The 18,318-nt window shown below is 42.2% G+C and overlaps 1 protein-coding gene across 1 annotated transcript in view; it reads right to left on the bottom strand.

Moving 5' to 3' along the window:
• The window catches only part of adgrl1a (adhesion G protein-coupled receptor L1a), a 155,845-nt gene that overhangs the window by 100,861 nt on the left and 36,666 nt on the right, over positions 1–18,318 (bottom strand). The window lies entirely within an intron of this gene.

Below are 18,318 nucleotides of genomic sequence, written 5' to 3'. Positions count from 1 at the left end.
CGCACACTGAGCCACACTGAGACGGACCACCAGGCGTGTCGCACACATGGTCCCCTCGTGGACCTCGGCCACCGGTACGCACAGGACCCCACACTGGAGGACGCACGGGACCCCACACTGGAGGAGGCAGAACACACACTGCACTGGGATAATACACTCGCTGTTGGCTGGAAACCTCATCCTTGTTGCATTTTAGGATTCAATTTCCAAAAGGAGCAAATGTCTACAATGTCATGCACTGGTGTGGTGAGGCGTATGTGGTAAATGCAGGCTAACATGTTAGTCAGGGAATACTACTGCTCAGGTGAGGTCATGGTGAAATTGTTTAGAGCCTACTGTACTCCTAATATGCAGCTCCATTATGGGTGAACTATAAAAAAGAGAGTTGCTTATAATGATGCACTCAGGATCCTCCTGAAGAGGCCTAGGGGTGGCAGTGCTAGCCAGCTGCTTTGTGACTCAGGTCTCACCACCTTCCAGGCTCTCCATAGAAACCTGATGTTTAGCTTTAAAAGTCGACTTGATGGGTCTCATAATGAGGTGATTAACATGGTGATCAATCCGAAGTATAGCTCTGTAAGATATCGCTCTCATATGTGGAAATATTTGAGTGTCTTCTATAGAAGTTTGTATTTGTTTTTTTTGATTTTTATTCATTTTAAATGAATCTGCATTGTATTTTAATTGTTTGTACGTCTATCTTTGGCTTCGGCTGTAATAAAGTTTGATTGATTGAGGACCCAGCAATCCATGGTTGGGTGTTTTAATATAGGTGAATGTTAGGTAAATCTGATTTGTTTGTAGTTAATATCATAATGTTTGATCGATAAAAATATATTGTGCCATGCCACCATCACCTGGAAGGCCTACCATGTTAATATGGACTGTATGACACTGTTTCCATGCTTACTGTATACCACTGTCTCCATACTTACTGTATACCACTGTCTGCAGGGACGTGCTGGCCATTGGGAAAAGCGGGACAACTCCCGAACGGCCGGTTCATTCCCAGCCGGTCCAGGCCGGCCATTAGGAAAAATAAATAAATAAAATGTCGGCCTTCGTTCCATTTTGGGGGCTGGGCAGCCAACAAAGTAAATCGTCACTGTCGGTCAGAAACCTCGTATCAAGTTTCAAATTTGAAAAATGTTTCGCAAAGTAAAGCCCTGCTTCATTATACAAGGCCGTCGCACAAAAGTAGTGAAAACAGCCGATCTACAAGCACACAACGCCTCGCGGTGTGAGGCGTTGTGAGCTTGTAGTTGTTTTCACTAGTTTAAATCATTTTTCAAATGATAAATACAAAACAAACGGTTTTGGACGTACAAGTTTCCACCCGACAACGACGAAATATAACCCATGTAATTGGCCCACTGGCTTGTTACTTGATAATCTGAAATGGCAAATCTTTGAGTAGCAGCAGCGCTATAGAGAGAGATCTCTCTCTATAGCTCGCAATGAGGGCCTCTACAACTCTTTTTCCCGGGCTGAATCAGGGGCCCAGCACGTCCCTGACTGTCTGGACACAACAACCTTGGTCTGGCTAGTGGAAATATACAGAGAGCCGGCCCTACGTGTTTCTGTCTTGTCACATTCTTGGGAACCAATCAAATGTCCTCATGAATTTATATACCGTTGTTAAACCTCCATCTTGTTAGAGGAACATTATAGAGGAAGGATGACTCATGCCTTCTGTGAGTACTGTTCTGGTCTGGTTCTGGTCTGTTCTGGACATGCCATGTGAAAATACGAAGATAAGATGCTGAGTATTAATTGAACCAGATGGGTCCATTTAGTTCCATTATTTCCAACTAAACATTTTATGCATTATCTTTTTCCAAGCTTTCCTGTTGCAGATGTCCAGTGCCATATCAAACACCCAGCTGTCAGAGCTAGACCATTGAGTCCTTTCATGATCATGAAGTAGAGGCTTGTGGATTTCACATTCAGTTCCTCTCCAAAGTAGAATCTTCCCACTACTGTTGGAGTTTCGTCCAGATGGCATGTACAACTTTGTAAAGTTATTAGTAAAAACTATGTGAAGAGTTAGGAGAGAACACAGACAAGTTTGTCTACTCCGTCCAGTGTAACAGCGCTGAAGTACCAAACTGCACCACAGCTATGGCGGCGCCCCCTACATGGTGTCGCTCAGGAAATCCCTCTATTGGAAGAGGTGGAGGGACTGGATCAGGTGGGCGGTGCCAGTGAAAACCAGGAATACTTCATTAACGCGTGATTCCTAAACCCACCAGGATTGAGTTAAGACCCGCCTCGCGGAAACGCGAGGACTTCCAGGAGTGGCTGAAATCCCTGCCTGACACATGGAGAGTGGATAAAGTCAGAGGCATGAAGACTTATACTTGAGAAAAGCCTGCATTTGCACAATGCACAACTATTAATTTCTCACTAGTGCTCAAAATAAACTGTGCTAAAAAAAATTGAAACTGACTGTGCTTAACACATTCCCCGCCATTTAACAATACCTTCGTACTCTATGGTGCCTCTGGTCTCCATAGACTTCCATGTAATTCATAGTGCACGGATCATGCACACCCATGCCTAGATAATGCACCACGTGTGTCCACATTGCTCACAGCTTTCAAACAAAAAAATCCGAATGGAAATCCGTTCAGGCATTCATGAGATACAAGCCATTATGTTTTCCTAAAATGTAAACAAAGATGGCTGCCATGTTTGATAGATGGGGTTGCTATGGGGGTTAAACATGCAATTTCGCGATTTCTATCATGCCTACTACATTTTTTGGGGTCCAAAAAAAGATTTGAAAAAAAAAAAAAAAGAAAAAAAAAAAAAAAAAATTTCAAAATGGCGGAAATTCTCGGGACTATCGGGCCTGGCAGGGAAAGACATTGAAATAATCTCGGGACTATCGGGCCTGGCATGCAATGAGTTAATAAAGGGAAAACTTTGTAACTTTGCTAAAGAGAAAAACGTACTGAGAAAGCTATTAATTTGTCACTACTGTGCTCAAAATAAAAACTCTTACTGATTATCAGTTAAATTGTTATGGTTTGGATATGGCTTTGGGCCTATTATGCTGCGTGTATTATTGTAATGGATCAGTAGGTAGTAGGTACTTTGCACTAACGTTCATGGGCACTTTCATACTTAAGATTATCGAGAGGAGGCGGGTCTTAACTCAATCCTGGTGGGTTTAGGAATCACGCTTCATTAACTGGTGTGTCCCCATAAAAACATTATTTCAACACTGTCAGTGTTGAATTAGTCCGGTGTCTCGCGGCCCCGCCGCCCCATATCTTTTCTGAGCAGGGGTCATGCCTCTCACGCAAACGGACATGCATTGATGCCAAAACCCCCCAAGTTCACAGCACACTTCGCCAATGCTTTAGTGTCACAACAGGGTGTTTTAACAAAGAAACGAGTATGTATGTATGCTTAACAATAGACCTGTATAGTAGGTGTTGAGCGACGTGCGCATGATCTAGCGAATCACCAATGCACCACTGCTTACTGTACAAAATAAAACATTCCTCTATATTGTATATCGTCACTGTCGGGCAGAAACCTTGTATCTCCAAGTTTCAAATTTGTAATTTTTTTCGCAAAGTAAAGCACTGCTTCATCATACAAGGCCGTTGCACAAAAGTTGTGAAAACAGCCGATCTACAAGCACACAACGCCTCGCTTTGCAAGGCGTTGTGTGCTTGTAGATCGGCTGTTTTCACAAGTTTAAATCATTTTAAAAATGAATACAACACAAAAGGTTTTGGACATACAAGGTTTCCACCCGACAACGACGATACATACCAATAATACCTGAAGATCATGTTTTAGGGAGAAAACAAATCACGGCACCCCATCTTTAAATGAACACTGAGGCTTTTGACTGTGTGCTCACTCTGCAGTATGTTGCAGAGTGTGCTGCAAATAAACTAATAAAAAGAAAAGGAAAAGAAAATACTGCACAGCCCGATTTCTAATCCACACACAGCCCCAACGTTAAGGCCTCGGTGACTGCCTCCGCTCTATTGTATTTCACGCCCACGCACCCTGTTTGACAACTTTCCAGGTTTTAAAGGTGGATTTCGCCCGCATCAATAAAGGTGCGATGCACTGCTGATTCACATTCACACGGACAAGACGTGTTAATGAATGGGCTGTGTGCACGCTCACAAACAAACCCAGCGTGTGAGTCAGTCGAGTCGCGCACAGAGAAAAAACATGTCGTCCGGTACATTCAGTACCGCACGGCCGGTACAATGCCTTTCTTTTCCCCCAGCCGTATAAAAGAAATTGAAGGCTTGTTCTGTGTGAATAAAGGCCTGAAGGATGCTGTGATTTTTTTTATCAGTGAGAACGGGTGGGTGAGTGAGTGCCTGTGCGTGCGTGCGTGCGCGCGCGCGTGTGTGTGTGTGTGTGTGCAGTGGTGTAAAGTAACTAAGTACATTTACTTAAGTACTGTACTTAAGTATAGTTTTTGAGTTTTTTGTACTTTACTTGAGTATGTCCAGTTTTCAGTACTTTTACTTCTACTCCACTACATCTTGGATCCAAATGTTGTTCTTTCACTCCACTACATTTATTTGAAAACTTTAGTTACTAGTTACTTTGCAGATATAAATGATTATATTATAAAACATACATTAATACACGTTAGCCCTATTCTATACCTTGGCTATTTTCAAACCTTTTGTACTTTTACTTTTGGTACTTTAAGTACATTTTGATGCCAATACTTTCGTACCTTTACTCAAGTACATTTTGAATTCTGGACTTTGACTTGTAACAGAGTATTTCTACATTGCAGTATTGATACTTTTACTCAAGTAAAAAATGTGAGTACTTTTTCCACCACTGCTTGTGTGTGTGTGTGTGTGTGTGTGTGTGTGTGTGTGTGTGTGTGTGTGTGTGTGTGTGTGTGTGTGTGTGTGTGTGTGTGTGTGTGTGTGTGTGTGTGTGTGTGTGTGTGTGTGCGCGTGCGTGCATGCGTGTGTGTACTGTATGTGTGGGTGAGTCAGCCAGCAGGGCTGAGGTGTGGTGTGCATGTACGTGGCATGGCACTGAGTTCAGATGAGATGAGCTGGGGATAAGAGGAAGTGGCCCTAGGCCATGAACGTCCTTCAAACCACAGGAATCCAGCCACACACGTACTGTACTGTCACCACACACACACACACACACACACACACACACACACACACACACACACACACACACACACACACACACACACACACACACACACACACACACACACACACACACACACAACACATGTGAACGGTCACAGCTTGTCCATATGTATCCCTGTCTGTCTGTCTGTCTGTCTGTCTGTCTGTCTGTCTGTCTGTCTGTCTGTCACGCCTGACACTGTGGTTCTATGGGATTTGTCGCTCTGTGGCTGGTTCTACAGACACGGATCTCCATGTATGGGCATACTGTATATGGACTTTTTATTTATGTTATCCTTTATTAACTCACTGAACGCCATAAACGTCTTATACGTCTTTGGACCTCGGTGCCATAAACGTCTTTTACGTCTTTTTAATTAATCAAAAGTTTTATCATTTTTTCATAATTGTAATTTCAAAAAAATCGCTCTAGAAGTTGGCCATATGCCTCCGTGACCTGAGCGATACGGCCGATTTGACTGTAGCACCAGTGTAACACAGTCCGGCGGAAAATCGGTATAGCCGAAGATTGGTTCCGGCCGTTTAAATGTTATCTAAAACGTTCGTTTATACACTTTCCCGTGCATCCCTGACGAACTATAAGTACTCAAAAAACGCAGAAAATTCTCAGGATTCCAGCGGTGCCATCCATTCTTCTCTACCTATCCTTGATCGCGATCGCCAGGGTTCCGAAGTGTGTTAGCATGCTAGCTAAAAGGCCTGGCCAAAATGTAAACAACAGGCCCAAACCAAAAAAAAGATGGACGTCTTCTTCCTTCTTCTGTTAGTTGATCAGATAGTAGGAGACCACCCTCTGGTGGTTTTCAAATGGTATTGCACTCCAGATTGCACATAGGGCCCATCACAGCACACACATATGATGATGATCAAGACATCTTACACATGTTCTATTGAAGCCCAAATCTAATGATAGGATATATATATATAAATATACATGTTTTCCTTTGTAAGAGGGGTAGTGTGGCTTTCGATAGAAGCATAGATTTATATATGTAATTTAAGTACAAAATATGATTTTGGCCCCCATAAAAAGGCAAAATTAAGCAAAATGGCTGGCACCAGTTTTGTAGATTTTGAATAAAGGGTGGCATTCACTGAGTTAATATATATATGTATATATATGTATATATATGTATATATATATACATATATATATATATATATATATATATATATATATATATATATATATATATATATATATATATACAGTATATCCATATACATATATGGACTTAATATTAATGTTTTCAGGGAAGGTAGGGTGTAAATCAGAGTAAAGCAGGCTCTTGGGCCAGTTAGGGCCTGGGATTGATGATATCAGAAATCTCCATATATGGGCATAAAATGGATTTTGTTTCTGGGAATGACCATATACTGTATGGACTTTTTATTTTATTTTATCCTTTATTAATAATAATATGTATCCATATACATACAATATATGTTATGCCCATACATGGAGATCCCTATCTGAACCAGCCACACAGATATGGGCCATGCCTTTGCTATTTGGCCAGTGATCATCATAAATATATCCATATATGGACTTTTACATAGGTGATGTCACCTGTGATGTCACAGTGACGAGGGAACCAAACCAACCCATAGGCTGTAAAAAGTGTGTACTGACTGACTGACTGACTGACTGACTGACAAGCTGCAACATTTCTCATGGTATACTGCGACCTGCGGTCGCAACAAGCACATACACACACACATGCATGCACACACACACACACACACACGCACACGGCCATTTAGCCCTGTCTGCCCTTGTCATCATAGCTGGGGTTGTGGGAGGGAGAGTGTGGATTTCCAAGCAGCAGCAACCATATGACTGGGTGGGTCCTGATAGGAACAATGCCTCACGGTGCAATTACTCATCGGCCTTGATATATATATAATGCTGCATTAACGCCTGTCATCCTCCACAAAATGGTGTGTGCGCACTGGACGCGTCGAGGGTGAAAGCGTAGGGGATTACATGCACCCGGCATCAAGGGTGTCGCACCAAATTCTGGGCCCTGGGTACAACGATTCACTCACATTTTGTGCTTTAACTATTGAAAAATAGCAGATATACAAGCTCACAGCGCGGCACCGAGTGCCGCGCTGCAAGCTTGTAGATCTGCTATTTTTGAAAAGTCGCGAAAATCTATTGTGTACAAGTCTTTGAATATTTCAAATCCTTCTAAGGTTTTTTGAAAAACTTATGTTTCTATGTCAGTGGTGCTCAAACTTTTTCATGTGAAGGACCCCCAAAATGATATGTATTTGGCCACGGAACCCCCATCTCAAAATATTTAGTTCCAGTCACAAATGTTCGCTTGAAAAATACATATATTCAAAGATTTGCACACATTTTTTTCAAGACTTTTCAAAAATAGCAGATCTACAAGCTCACAGAGCTTGTACATTTGCTATTTTTCAATAGCTAAAATATAAAATAATTCCAGGCCCCTCCACCGTAACTCAGTCCCACTCCCCCCCTTGTGACGCTCCTGCCTTCATGTGCACAGTCAATGGATGGGGTGGGGGGGGGTGAGGGGGGAGGGGGCAAGTGTCACTCCAGGGCAGCCGGTGTGAGGGAGAATGAGACTGTTGGCTCCATAATGAAGGCTCCATACTAATTAAGAGCAGGAGGAGGCGCTGATTAGATTTGACTCATTATCCCCATGCAATAATTAACGCATTAAGACCGGTTAGGCAATATTATTACGCATTATTTTATGCTTTAACTATTATAAAATTATATATTTTTAATTTTTTTTTTTTTACATGACTTGATTCTATAAGTGTCTCCTAAATCCTTCTACTTTAAAAAAAATAAAATTATGTTCAGTTTTCAAACTTTTTCATATCAAGGAACCCCAAAATGATATGTATTGGGCCACGGACCCCCATCTGAAAATATGTTGTTCCAAGGACCCCCCAGAAGCAAAATTTTAGTTACAAATGCTCGCTTTAAAAATATATATATTCAAAGATTTGCACAAATTTCCATGACTTTTCAAAAATAGCAGATCTACAAGCTCGCAGCGCGGCACTCGGTGCCGCGCTGTGAGCTTGTATATCTGCTATTTTTCAATAGTTAAAGCATTAAATAATTAATAGGCCTAAATGGGTTAAAGCCTAGGGGTTGAGGAGGCTATAGGACCCTCAGAAAAAGACCGTAGTTAGACATGGACCTATAAGACAATGGGGCTGCATTTGCATTTCACCGCTGCCGGGGGAGAAACCTTTCATTTCCATGTTCATCTTTTTTTCTTTTTTAATGTTCCATAAATTAAAGCCCCCTTTTTTTCCTCCAAAACCTTTATATGAAAAGTTTGGGACATATACGATTTACGGCCGACAGCAACGATTTACCAGCTACACACTGTACAGCAGAGGTCTTAAACGTTTTCAGGCCCCCTTAGTTGAGAGAGAGATGAAGCAGGGAACCCCACAACCTGTTCATAGATTCTATATAGTTTCATAGTTTGACAGCACAATCATCAGTGTACTTTGGATTCATGTCAATTTGTGTTTTCAGATATTTAAGCACTTGAACCGTCAATACTTAATAAACCTTTCACTCTGTACTTAGTCTGCTCTTTTTCTCCTCTGCTCTTTTTCCCCTCTACACCAAAGCTCTTTGCCGACTGAGCTTGTAGATCTGCTATTTTTGGCTGCAGTCCTCAGAATATGGACACTTGGGTTCAAGTTGTTAATATAAAAAGGATCGGAACCCCTGTAGTAACTCTGAGGACCCCCTAGGGGTCCCACGGACCCCCTGTTGAAGACACCTGCTGTACAGTATGCGTCTGATTGATGTGAGATTTACTAAGGCAGCAGCTAATCAGCTGATAGAAACACCTTCTGGTGAAATGACTGCGTGTAAAGCAGAGCTTAGACCAGCTCTGGCATTCTGAACAGACACGATGATACTCCTTCTGCTGACAAAATAGCATTTGGCTCTGAAAATAAATCAGAGTCACACGACAAACTCCTGATGATGTCCAAAATAGAAAAATCTAATCGTGTGGATCTTGGGATCCGCATGGGAATGGCGTGGCTCCAATGTGAATCTCAGTCTTCATGGCCAGCCTGTGAGGTCTGGCCATGTGTCTATGATATATGATATATCTTATGACTCAGTATTTGGTTTCAGCTTGAATCAGCCCCATTGACATCCATTATAACATTTTATTACCCGGCTTGTTTGAATGCTTGATTCTGATTGGTCAATCGCTGAAATCAGAGGTCTGATATTCCCTGATAACAGACCGCTCCGCTCTATAACGGAGCACCTGCTGCAGTCTTGTACTGTAACCAACATGTCAGCCATGTAAACAAACATACAGCGACATTTAGAACTAAACGTTGCTCTCAAGAATGTTTTTAAAAATATTTGAAGCGAGAAATAGACGACGTAGTATCAGAAAATGGATTCTATCTAATCAGCACTTCCTTGTTTTCCAAGGCGACCGTGTTGCGCAACACTTGAGGAATGCTTTCAGCCGTCTGTAAACAAGAATATACTTTGTTTTGTTTTTAGTTTTGAGTCAAAATATTAATTTTATTTAGTAGCCGGGTAATAAGTGGGATAATGACTGGCTCCTTGGTGTTTCGCTATACATAACATCCCTTCAGCCTGATAACTCCTTATCAGACTGCGCCTCGGGGAGTTATCAGGCTGTCGGTCTGTTATTTATGGAGAAACACCACAGAGCCAGTCATTATCCCTTACTTAGTTAAATATTCCAGGAAGTATGAAACGTGTGAAAACGTATAATTGTACTGTACTTCTGTGACCTACTGGCAGGGTGCACAAGACACTAGCGCTGATCAGTCCAGCAGTTTGCAAGATTTAGAAAGACACACTCTTATACTGTATGTATACTGTAGATGGGCTGGGCTCCCGCAGAGCCACGCTGTAAAATAATATGGCAGAAAATAAAAAGACACAAAAGGTTAATCTGTTTTTGTGTCTGGAGACTCTGAACCCATTTAATTTGGCGTTAGGTTACAAGAAAATACAATCCTCAGTGAGTGGTGATGATGGACTTGCCATGGCAAGTACACCATTGTGTGAAAGTTTGTAAATCCAGCGGAATGTGGAATCAACCACACTCCTACCTCCTCCTGTAATGTGTGCGATTCCTCCCTTAAGTGCACACAAGGTGACTGAAGAGGACAAGAAAACTGCACCTCCTCAACACCAGTGTGCCCACTTGATAAATAACACACAAGTGTAGAATGCATCCCAAATTAGGAGCAAAAAGTTTAGTAAATCTGGACCACTGTCTTTACACACAGTCTCTCTCTCTCTCTAATTGCACTTTTTATCTACAGTATCTATCTACCTTATCCATCCATCCATCCATCCATCCATCCACTGTATCCATCCGTCCGTCCGTCCGTCCGTCCGTCCGTCCGTCCGTCCGTCCGTCCGTCCGTCCATCCATCTACAGTATCTACTTGTGTCCTGCACCACCTTGTGAAGGTTTATTTTTCAACAATAGCCACCTCGCTGTTCATTATCCCTTACGTAACTCTGCTCACCAGAACAGACGTGCGGAATTTGCTCACAGCTAATGACTGCCATACACTAGAAGACTTTGAAAATACTTTGAAAAGACTAACGTCTGACACCCTCTCACATCTACCATACACTGGAAGACTTTGAAAAGACTTTGAAAAGACTTTTAAGAACATTAAAGTCTGAATACCCTCTCACATCTGAAGATAATGTGTCATAAGTCACAGAGTTTTTAATCACAGAATATACGATTTTGCATGGAGCAGATTATCTTGACAAAAACAAACGCAGTTACATCTGGCACATGAGAAGTGTTTCACGCAGGTTCATAAGCACAATTCAAATTTGCCAAATAAACTACACAGACACAAAGAATAACTGACAAGACAGTAAAAATTGCGACGCAAATGTACTATGAGAAACGTCAAAGCTTGTCCGCGTGTAGACGTGTACACATTTTTACAGTCTATGGGTTTACCGCTCTGACATCATGCTCTGATGTCACCGTGATATCCGGCACATCTTGTCCATGTATCCGTGTATCTCTGAAGGTCACGCCTGACACTGTGGTTCCCTTGACACATCACTGTGACATCACAGGTGATATCACAGGTGACATAATATGGATATTCCCCAGAATCCCTTTTATGCCCATATATGAAGATCCTTGATGTCATCGATATATATTACTGGCCAGATGGCCAAGACATGGCCCATATCTGTGTGGCTGATATTGTATGTTGTGATGTCATTGGAACCACTCTAACAGAATCCCTTTTATGCCCATATATGGAGATCCCTGATGTCATCAATATTAATAACAGTTATCTAACAGGACTTCATATGGGAATGCCCATATATGGAGGAAGACATCCCATATCTGTGTGGCTGGTTCAGACAGGGATCTCCATGTACTGTATATGGGCATAAAAGGGATGTACTATATACAGTACATGAATCTCCATATATGGGTAACTGGTCCGATATATATCACTGGCCAAGAATTGTCGCATGTCGCCCTGAGGCGTCTTAGTAATAACCAGTAAGACGCCTAAGGGTGAAAAGCGGCAAGGTCATGCAGGATGGAATTCATTTGCAATATATGTAATAATAATAATAACTAGAACTGCACTCTGTCGAGGTGCCAACTTGCGCCTTACAGTTTACAGTTAAGGCATTTAGCAGACGCTCTTAATCCAGAGCGACTTACAACTAGAAAGATGCAATTGAGATACTGTTCCTAGGAAACAGTGTGGGCTCGCTTGTAAAAAAAAAACAAAAAAAAAACAATTGTCCCTCCAATTGTCCCATCGACATATTAGGAATATGTGGCAAAAATATACGGCAGAACTCATTATATATTTCCCCCCAAAGGTGACGTGTTAATTGTCATGTGAAGCTCAACCAATACCCCAGCTAACACCACTCCCAGATTTTCCACACCTCAATTACACCTCATTGGCTAAGGACCCTGCCTTTATATTGTCTGCGACGGAACTCAAATACAATCATGCCACCTCATTGACTAGTGACTCTGCCTTTCTACTGTCTGCAACGGAAATATGCGGAGGAACTCACTCTATAAATAATGAGGATAACATAGCGTTCTCGCCTTCGGCGAGCCCACAATTGCAAGTGTGGTTGCCTATTTATCGTCTGGATAGCCAAATTGTCATGTGAAGCTTGACCAATCCTCAAGCTAGCACCACTCCCCCATTGAACTCAATGGACTTACTATATAATGGTGACGCCCCCGAGAATGCTGCTTCCTGAATGGCTAAAAGTTTATTCAGAACATTAAGCTGGGCTAGAATTATAGTGTGACGCCTACAACCAACCACACTAAATATGGGATCAGAACAGCGTATACACAGTATGATCCTATCAGATTAAGTCAGCCTTGCCCAAAAATTGAGTTATTTGCATGATGTTTGTGCCGCTGTACTGATATAAGTTGTAGTGATTGCCCGCGATTGCATTGTACATTACTTTACAGTGTGAGGTAAGATCTATCGACTCATAGATTGTGGTGCCTTTTCTAAAATGTTTTGCTGGACCTTGCATCTGAAAGGATCACATGGGAGAACCTTCTCCGCTGCTGTGACAGTAGGGCACAAGCTGTACTCCTTTGGGGGGTACAGTGAAATGGACGACAGTGATCAGATTCATGTGAGCATCTTCAACACTGTGTCTTTGTGCTGCGTGAAGTTGCCTCCTGTGAAAACTGAAAGAGGACAACTTACTCTTGAGGTTCCCGCAAACCGTGTGTGCCACACAGCTGTGCTGATAAACCATATCATCTACATCTGGGGGGGAGTAGTGAATTTTAAAATAGAGAGGAAAGACTTCCGGAAAACTGTCAATGGTCAATACTGCAACGTGCTTTATGCATTCGATGTTGACACTCACAGATGGTTTGAACCCAAGATTTCTGGGACCGTTCCAGAGGGGAGGAAGAACCACTCAGCCTGTGTCTTGGGGAGGGTCATGTATATATATGATGGAGGATACAAACAGCCGGCTGGATACTTTAATGACATCTACAAGTTGGACACCACCACAATAGTCTGGTCTTTAATTAAAACTGGAGGCGCTACACCACTTTTTGCAGAAGGTCATTCTGCCACTATTATCGGGACAAAGATGTTTGTATTTGGGGTTACATTCAACACCAACACTATCAGAGTGTTTGACACAGAGACCAACTGCTGGCTGAACACGCCTTCTGTACAGCGTATTCCAGAACAATGCAAGAATCATTCAGCCTTTGCCTACAATGGAGAGCTGTACATATATGGTGGCTACAACTGGTCCCAGGATATGTGGAAATTCAGTACAAAGACCTTCTCCTGGAGGAAGGTTGAGACAAAGGGGAAAGGCCCGTCTGTGTGGATGTGGAAACGAATGAAATGTTGCGTGATGGGAGATCGTGTCATCCTCTTTAGTGGATTAAACCTGTATATCTTAGACTTCAGTCCCAGTATGAAGACGCTATGCAAGCTAGCGGTTATTCAGTACGGTCTGGAGCGGTCTGGATTGCCACACAACGTCAAGTGGGAAATGGCAGCCATGACAACCGACACCAACATAATGTATAACCTCTAATCCACCGCATGTCTGGGATCAGATCAAAGCATGTCTTGTCCTGTCAGAGCATAATGGTTTGCCTATCAAATATGACATCGGTTTTCCCGAATATGTTGCACCCGTCCTGATGGAGATCAGGACGATCAGGACGGGTGTCACTTTTAAGACTGCCCTGGGGTCCTAATTTTGGGCACGTCATTATAGATAAAATAAATAAATACACCAATAAACAAGAATAAAAACAAAACTAGAAAGATGCATTTGGAAATTGCAAGTGTGGTTACCAACGTGACTATATTCTGCAGCAAGCTAACTGTCATGTGAAGCTCAACCGACACTCGAGCGCCTGTTAGGGAAATGCTAGCCAAATTTACCTGCCTATTGATTCAAGGTAAAAACTCCTTCACAAATAAAGTTTATCTAGAATAAAGTTTCCCCAGGACTACAAGTATGTTTCCCTGTTGGGCAACCACCCTAATAAGCAAAGCATTGTGCACAAGTAGGCCATGTATGGCAAACACAGACTTTTAAGGCCTTTTATTTGTTACAGGGTGCAGGCAAAAGTGACAACGTTTCGATGTCAATACATCTTCGTTCATGACCTGACGAAGATGTATTGACATCGAAGCGTTGTCACTTTTGCCTGCACCCTGTAACAAATAAAAGGCTTTAAAAGTCTGTGTTTGCTCCAGTACGCTCCTTCCACATATTCAAGTCCCGTTCCTGAGACGCACCGGACCAGCCTGAACATAGGCTAGAGGCGCGATGGACACTCCTCATGCCAGGCCATGTATGGCCTACTTGTCCTCCTGATTGTCCTCCTACTTGGTGATGCCAGTGACATCAGGAATGCTGGTCCCTCATTGGCTGTTATCTGCGGCGCTTGGCTTAGTGCTGCACTCAAAACTTGTATAATCTGTTTGATGTTGATGTGCCACTGAAAATGTAGTGATAGCTTTTATGAGGCTACAAGTTGCAAAGCTTCTTCAAAGCCACATTATTCTGAAAGTTGTGATCATCACGCTTAAGCTGCCCACAAACTGAGAAATGTAGAGTGGTTAAGCTAAGCTTAGACTGGCTTCACAAAATCACTGTTGGTGTAACTGAGATATTTACTTTCATTACAACACGTAATGTACGTAAAGTTTTATCAGCGGCAGATCCACACGCCTGAAACTAATAATGTCATCATCTGCCCGTGGTTCACTGGCTATAGTCTAGTCCAGGGGTCTTCAACAGGGGGTCCGGCACCCCTAGGGGGTCCATCAAATCTTCCATGAACCTTTTTATATCAACAACTTGAACCCTAGTGTCCATATTCTGACAACTGTAACTTTTCGGCAAAGAGGTTTGGTGTAGAGGGGAAAAAGAGCAGAACCAGTACAGAGTAAAAGGTGAGGTTTATTAAGTATTGACGGTTCAAGTTGGTTAAATATCTGAAAACACATATTGACATGAATCCAAAATACACTGATGATTGTGCTGTCAGACGATGAAACTATAATGGAATCCATGAAAAGTTGTGGGGGTTCTTGCTTCATCTCTCCCTCAACTAAGGGGTCCTTGGCCTGAAAACGTTGAAGACCCCTGGTCTAGTCTTAGAAATTGCACATCATTTCCAATGTTGTCCATATCCATGAATGTGTGCGTATTCTACAGTACGTCATAGGGGAATTAATCACTTCTTTTGACAAGGCAAGGCTGTTTGCTTATTGCTGCCTCTCATTGTCCACCAGCCATGGAGGCCGTTTCCATTGTAACATGAACTTTACCCCCTGTCATGCAGATATGTTCTCATAATTGCTCCCAGTGCATTATCGCATAAATATATAGCCGACAGTATACTGTATACATATCGTCCCTGTCGGGCAGAAACCTCGTACATCTTCAAGTTTCAAATGTGTATGTTTTTTCATAAAGTAAAGCCCTCCATTATACAAGACTGTCCCATAAAACTAGTGAAAATAGCAGATTTACAAGCACACAACGCCTCGAGTTGCGAGGCACTGTGTGCTTGTAGATCGAACATTTTCACAATTTTAAATCATTTTCAAAACGATAAATACATGCCGAACGGGTTTTGGACATACAAGGGGGGAAATCTCGCTCTTTCGAACGACCGCCATTTCGACAAAGGAGCGTCGGGAGGGTTAGCGACTCACCCCACGGAGGTTAGGGTTAGGGTAAGGGTTTGGGTTGGGTGTCGAAAAGATGACACGTAGTAACAGCGAAGCGCTCCCCATACAAGGTTTCCACCCGACAACGATGATATACAGTAGTCAGTATTCAATTATTAAATACACAACCCAACATTAGCCTCTCACGTCTGTGCCCGTTTTGCTTTGGAAATGTAAAGAGCACCTCTCTGCATACACCTCTCCCCACCCAGGGTCAGCCGCTGACCTTGGAAAGGCTTTGCCACATGACATTCTGTCATTCTTTGCCTGAAATAATTGACAGAGAAGGGTTGGCCTCGCAGGCAGCCAGGCGCTGTGATAGCAGCCCTGCCACGGAGCCACACTAGCAGATTATGCCATTTAGACTTGGAATTATTTTATACTTTAGCTATTGAAAAATAGCAGATATACAAGCTCACAGCGCGGCACTGAGTGCCGGGCTGTGAGCTTGTAGATCTGCTTTAAAAAAAAAAATCATGAACATTTATGCAAATCTTTGAAAATGTATTTTATAAAGTGAACATTTGTAACTCAAATATTTGCTTCTGGGCGGCCAAACACATATAATTGTAGGGGTCCTTGACATGAAAAGGTTTGAGAACCACCGACAAACAGTACAGTAGAAACATGTGTTTTTCAAATCGGGTGAAAAACATCCAAAGACTTGCACAAATGTTCACGACTTTTCCAAAAAATAGCAGATCTACAAGCTCGCAGCGCGGCACTCGGTGCCGCGCTGTGAGCTTGTATATCTGCTATTTTTCAATAGTTAAAGCATAAGATAATGCTTAAAGTGCGTTTCCCGGTCTAGATGGATTATACTTATGGAGCACTCTGTGGCCCCGAGGCTGCCGCGCTGGCTGGCCAGCTAGCTGTCTGGCAGGGGCCAAAATGTGATCAGCCCCTCTTAGCCCTTCTGTCTGTTCCAGCGGTCATCTGCTAATGCTGCTCATTACCATAGTAGCGCTGAAAAGCCCCAGTGCCAGAGAATGCGGATAGCTAAAAACCAGTGGCACGGTGCTGGGTAGAAGAACTGGTGCATATACACTCACTGAGAGAGCATTTTGTTATTCCATTCTTCACCGAACTACTCCAACCAGTATATCGTTTGTTGTTGGGTGGAAACCTTGAATGTCCAAAACCGTTTGTTTTGTATTTATCATTTTAAAAATCATTTAAACTGGCGAAAGTGCGAGGCGTTGTTTGCTTGTAGATCGGCTGTTTTCACTACCTTTGTGCGACGGCCATGTATGATGAAGCAGGGCTTTACTTAGTGAAAAAACAAACAAAATTGAAACTTGGAGATACAAGGTTTCTGCCCGACAGTGACGATATGCAGTCCACCATCAATACAGTTACATGTACAGTACAGAGTAAAATCCTCAGTGTTAATTTATCCCTGAAAGTGTAAAGATGGATTTAAATGGATTAGTAAGGATCCATTTGGGATCACATATCACACTCCAGTCAAAAGGCACTACCATGGTAGTGGGCAAGAACCACATGGATGCCCAGAGTAGCATGCAGTTATGCTGCTACAGCCCAATCAGAAGGATAATCCATTTAAAGGTATATTCAGTGATTGTATTTCATTCAAATAAAAATATAATTGGTAAATTTTCCATTCATTCTCCTCACTAGAATGTGTGCTGACCATATAAGGACTTCCACCATGGCCCGTGTTACGAGCATAGCTAGATTCTGTTTTCAGAGGTGGCCAGCCAGTCCTCGACCAATCAGAGTAGAGTATGGCCGTAGTTATGTTATGATGTTTAGTTATGATGGTCAAAATAATAGTTTTGAGAACCACAGTCGCTCTGAATTAAGAACGTCTGCTAAATGCCTAGATTGTAAACTACTGTACTCATAAAATGCCACAGTCTCATAGTAAATCAGTATCATACATATCCTGAAGCTGGAGACGTAGGCCTACCGATATTCAGTGATTGGGTCTAATGATCAAAACGAGAACATTATAATGGTGTAAAAAATCTATAAAAAACTAAACATTTCCACACTTTAAGGCCAGTAAGGGACAAGATGACCCCCGGAAACTTTCAGTACCACTGAATACACCTTTAAGTTTGCACTGAATTAATGAGGGGCGGTTGGTAAGGTACTACTGTATATTCCCATTTAAATGGTTATTCTCAGGATGCATCATCCGAGTACTGTTCAAAAGGGATTTTGTACTTTTACTCAAGCCGTTTTCAACAAACGTAAGCTTACTCCTTCTACTTGAGTGATATTTAAAGGTCTTATGACATCAACATTTTTTTTCCTGACGTCAATTACACCAAAAACAACTTTTAACATTCAGTGATTTTTCTGTAATCTGTAGTTTTTTGAATTA

This window comes from Nannobrachium achirus (assembly GCF_963921795.1).
Source record: "Nannobrachium achirus genome assembly, chromosome: 4".
Taxonomy (NCBI): Eukaryota; Metazoa; Chordata; class Actinopteri; order Myctophiformes; family Myctophidae; genus Nannobrachium; species Nannobrachium achirus.
The sequence above is the reverse complement of the archived record's forward strand: the minus strand, read 5'-3'. Positions and strand labels throughout refer to the sequence as shown.